The sequence below is a fragment of the Meleagris gallopavo genome, chromosome 12 (genome assembly GCF_000146605.3).
Source record: "Meleagris gallopavo isolate NT-WF06-2002-E0010 breed Aviagen turkey brand Nicholas breeding stock chromosome 12, Turkey_5.1, whole genome shotgun sequence".
NCBI lineage: Eukaryota > Metazoa > Chordata > Aves > Galliformes > Phasianidae > Meleagris > Meleagris gallopavo.
The window spans coordinates 14,226,150-14,231,371 of record NC_015022.2 but is presented as its reverse complement, the minus strand read 5'-3'; the positions used below and the strand labels follow the sequence as shown (position 1 = coordinate 14,231,371).

The 5,222-nt window shown below is 41.6% G+C and overlaps 1 protein-coding gene across 4 annotated transcripts in view; it reads right to left on the bottom strand.

The window, feature by feature from the left end:
• Nucleotides 1–5,222, bottom strand: part of MCTP2 (multiple C2 and transmembrane domain containing 2) — a 139,500-nt gene that overhangs the window by 106,200 nt on the left and 28,078 nt on the right. Inside the window, exon 1 of one of the 4 annotated variants that reach the window (XM_031555341.1) lies at nucleotides 5,173–5,195. The exons of 2 other annotated variants lie outside the window; for them this stretch is intronic. The gene's annotated coding sequence lies outside the window, so the exon portion shown is untranslated. Of the gene's footprint in view, nucleotides 1–5,172; nucleotides 5,196–5,222 lie in introns of those variants that run through there. One more of the 4 variants, XM_010717508.3, reaches the window with a different exon arrangement.

Sequence of the window (5,222 nt, the reverse complement as noted above, 5' to 3'; positions counted from 1 at the left end):
AAAGAAAGAAAGGCAAAACAAAACTCTCCAGTTAATTGTTTCCAAGTACAAGAAACCTGGAACAAAGCTGGCTATTGAATTAACATTAATGATTTGTCATTTGCTTCTGCAGATGTTTCCCATGAGGGAAGATGCCAGAAAACATTCCACTTGAAAGCAGCGATAAAGAACTGAGTTGTGTTACTTCAATTTATGTGGATGTTTTCATTTGAATTTGTCAAAAACATCAGATGCAACAGGGCTTTATGTTAAGGGGAATTGGTCTGCAACAAAATTTCAATGAACAAAGCACCATAGCCCCTTCCCACTTAAAGCCAAATAAGCCAGGTTTAAAAAGGAAAAAAAAATAAATCACAGCCATGATAATATGAGTTGAGAAATTCTGCCAGTCCTTGCCAACAGCTCCAAATCATCATCACTTCCACATCAGCGGCATTACAAATGCCTGCTTAAGTTGTAATAGCCATCTCATTTTCACTCGTCTCTGTAAAGAGATTATCAAAAAATCTAGATTATACGCCATATCCCAGATAAAACTTAGTTCTTGAGCAGTTCTCCTATATTTAAGAGCAAAAAAGGAATAAAAGCACTTGCTAGAAAATCCCCCAGAGATTTTATCTTTTAATTTATCGCATTGTACGGAGCTGGAACTCTTTCTAAATTAGATTTTATCTCTGATTTTAAGGCAGCAAAGCCACCCAATTCCAAGAATTTCTGAAACAATGAAGGCTGTATCAACCTAAAGACTCTACTGAAGCAGAATTTACTTTGCAGAATACAAATGGAGCTCTTAGGAGTGGGTAACAGGAAGAATGGTCAAGGGTACAAGTACTTTCCAGAAAGGAAGGAGATGAATGTTTTTTTTCCCGCCTGATCTAGAAGGTAAACAAAATAACAACAAAAAGATTTTAAAACCTATGTCACTATCTTACTGGTATTTTAGCAAATTGTTCTTGTGGGAAAGTGAAAACAAGCTAGCAAGGAGCATCTGCGTAAATACAAGCGAAACAAGCAGAAAAGTCATCCTCTGCATCAACCTAACTCAACTCTCCCCACACATTAACCAAGAAACCAAAAGAAAGCATTTAAATTAACTACTAGCAGTTAAGGACTGTCAGAAAGCATTACCACCAAGCAATGCTGTAAGACCAAAGGCGGCCTCCCCACGCACCCCACCTACACAAGTGGGGTCCTCTCTCTCTGGTGACAGGGAGGCTGGAAACATGCACATCCAAGCTGGAAATGTTCCAGCACAAATTCCACACGATGCCTTGAAGGCTCACAGCTCAAGGGTCTGTTTTTCTTAGACAACAGCTGAGGTCAATGGAAAGCACAGGCACAATCTGCCACCGTCAGCCCTGGTGCAGTGCTTATCAGAAGGTGGCATCAGCAGAAATATAACGTTCTTCTGATTTTCCCAAAATAATTCAATTATTTCATTGATAAAACAATGAAACTTGGCAGCTGTAGGGTAACCTTGCAAAACATCAGATTGATTTGCAGAAGGTTATAAATAGCTAACTGATCAAAAGTTAAGGAAACTGTATTATGCACGCTCCTGCAGATTTCCCTTAAGCTTGAAAATTAAAGTTGCATCCAACATTCACCTGTTGGGGTACATTTTGGGCAAAGTAATGGCGACCTGAAAATAATCTCTCCGAATTTTTATCCCATACAGCATGGAAGTAGACTGCATTGCTCCAAATACCACTTCAGCCCAATAAGCCGCCTCTAACTCTGACCAAAAGCAGATGTTCAGAAAAAAGAATACAAATTATACAGACTCCACCAGAAAAATAATCTCCTGGTTTCCAGAAATCTGTCATTTAGGGGCTGTTTCAGCTAGAAATCATATCTGCAGCTTTGAGATTAACACCTCTAGAACGCTTTCCTACACAGATTTGTCTTAAAAGTTTAGAATAAGCAGAAGGAATGCTATACACTCGTGAGTTCCATGGGTAAGCTGTGTGTGTGAACCAGTATCTCCTTTCACCGACAAGAAAGTCAGGATAAAAAAAAAAAAAAAATCACTGAACTTTTCCCATTTACTCTCACTTCAGCTTTTGAGTTATATGAAATAATGAGCAATTTTTAGGTGGAAAGGATAGGTCAAACAGTTTTCAGCTTGCCTCCAACTGTCTGTGTGAGGTTTTGCCTTGTTTTAAGGACCGCATTTTTAATGAACAACAACAAAACTTGTAATCCCCAAATACTTTTAGTAGGAACTTGCTTTACATCAGCACAGTGGCTACACGATGAGTTAGTACAAATAAAAATACACAGGCGAAGGTATTTGCCCTAGCACAGAAAGAACAAGCTATAAGGTGGGCAGCAACAGCACAGTTTGCTTTCAGAAGTCCTCCTCACTTTAGGGGCAGAACAGGCACACAGTGCCCCACTACTTGCACAGTACTGGAGATCCAGGGAAGATGGAGCACAGCTAACAAATAAAAGTGTTTTATTAACAACTTCCTTATAATTGCTGCCTAAGGTAGAGCAAAACAACCAACGCAGCAATCACCCCACTCTGTGGCAATGCTGGTAAACCTGTAGTTACACCCAATCTAATTTCTTCAAGTGAGAAATTGCCAAGCGTTTAGTAAGATGATCAATCGTTGGGTCAATTGGACAGGAAACTTGGCCCAGTTTCTCTTAGCGCATGATTCTATAGCCCTCTTTCAGGACTCTCATTTACATGGGATACCCCCCCCCCCCCCAAAAAAAAAGTGTAAATTTAGAGACCCAAACTGCCCAAAAAAAACGAATAACTCCTTTTCTTCTATCACTTGATTGTTACAGCATCAACAGGCACACTCAGGTGCAGCTGTTAGGCTGATACTCAATTTGAAAGCAGTGTTGGAGGCACTTGTGTCTCTGACAACCTCATAATCCTGCAAAGAGCAATTTCATTTTGAGAAACAGTCCCCCAGGACCTGGGGAACATTTAACTGCTTAATGTAGGTAGGAATAGACTGGGGAAAAGCGGTCCTGTCACTTAGAAGCAAGCTTCTATTGCATGTAAGCTGTCTAATAAATACAACTTGAAGTAAAATGGGAACATGGGAAGGATGCCAACATAAAATCCTCTAGGTCTGAGGAAATCAGGAGCAATTTTCCACTCAAGAATGGGACCGGTACAGAGGAAATTAGGGCATATTTAGCATGCTTTGGCCTCCTCCGCCAAGGTGAAGCTTCCTTCTTCCCTCCAGAGCGAGCTAGAAGGCCCCACATCTCCACAGACCGCCCAGACAGACCAAAATTCAAACTCCCCCACTAAAATTAGTTCAGAGTATAGGGATGAGTGACCAAAACTGACAGGTTCTCCAGTCATGGAAGCACCTCAAGCTGCTGCACAAGTGCAGAGGTCATTATAGCTAGCAGAGGTCTCATGGCAACCTTCAGCTAACAACAAGAAACCCTCTTCAGAGATGAGGAGATAAGCAATTCACTATGACTTAAACCAAACCAGCCAAACAGATGTACAGAAAATCTCTGTGGGGGTAACCATGGGATGCAGGCCGCATGTCAGCCCAACCCGATTTGCCATAGACAGCCCCAAAACCCAGAGGGCCTCAGCATCGCAGACAGGAACATCCTTAGGAACAATTCTTGCCTGAGCACGTATTATAAACAATTATCTGTTCAAATAAGAGGAATTTCATCAACGCAGTTACCTGGCAAACAGCTTAAACTCATGCAAAAGACATCACAGAAAAAAAAAAGAAGTTGATCCAGTCTTGCAGCTGATGCTCCTTGCAGTGAAGCTGATTCAGTCTTGGTAGTAATTACCTCAGATGAGGGGACAAGCAACCTCACCCTTCTGCTACCACCTTGTGCAGTGGGGTCAATCCCCGTGCTATTCAGGTGCCTACCTGTGCCAAGTGTAGTTGCAGGTGCTCCTTACATCTCAGGTTTTAATAAACAGCTTCAATACACACATGTGTCAGGCTGAACCAGGCTCTGAGCAACCTGATTGATCTGCAGGTGTCCCTGTTCGGTGCAGGGGAGTTGGAACAGATGGCCTTTAAGTGTTCCTTCTAACTCAAGAGATTCTATAATCTACATATTTCAACCTATTTGATGGTTTTTTCGATGTCAACAAAGTTAATGTTTCTAACACCTCCATCTCTATTAAAAATGAAGTGTGCTTTAAAAAAATCTTAAATAAAATGAAATTTTCCTTTCTGCACTACATTCTTCAAACTCTTCCTGCAGTCATTGCAAAGTGGAGCTGCACATGCTGAATCCACCCTCAGACTCCACCATCTGAAAGCATTTTTGCCTCACAATAAGCTATTTTATGACGGCAGCGAGCAGCAGCAAGAAATCAAACAAATAGGATTATTACTCAAATGCTCCCATTCACCCCGACAGCCAGAAGCACCCATTCAATAGGATCATCGCTCAGACAACCAAAATTATTTCAGCGTACCTGACAACTTCTACGGCTCAATCACCAAAAAATTAACACCAAAATATCCAGGTGAGAATTTCCATTTTCTTAAAGTCACGTTACAGTAATTTAGCTTCCAGTGAATGTCGTAACATTAAGGGCATGAAGCATTTCCCTGTCAGTTACTATAGCTGTGCTACGCAAACAACACTGAAAAAACGGATTATTTCTCGTTACGAGCAGGATGTCTTTATTTAAAGAGCAATGGCTTACTTCTTAAGCCTCTCTTGAAGATACTCTTAACACAATTGTACCACGTTAACGTATTTGTGTGAATGCTTTTTCCCTTTTTTATTATTTTAGGTTTGTTTGTTTGACCAACCGGTTTGATTAATTACAGCCTAAACTTAACCAAACTCCTTTCCAGTTAGCAAATGGGACGAATCAAATCAGGGATCGGGTAAAAGGCGTTTGCATTTTTTCAGCGCAACTTTCTTATGCGGACAACAAACACTCACACGACCCAGACCGCTTTGCTCCGAGTCCCTTGCACCGCATCGCAAAAGCTGCACGTCGCAAAGCAAAAGCAAAGAGTGGAATTAGCGCAGAGCCGCGACTACAAACTTACTCCCCCTGGATACTTTAGCGCTAGAAGAACAAAGTGCGATAACAACTCGGCCAGCCACAAAACAGGCAAAACCCACCAGTTCCCATAAAAAAAGCATAAAGTCCCGCTCCCACAAGCAGCTTAGATTTTTAAGAGAAGCCACTGTATTTACCCCACGCAGATAACAACGCGAAACAGCCGCAGCCGCAGCCTCGCGTCGCG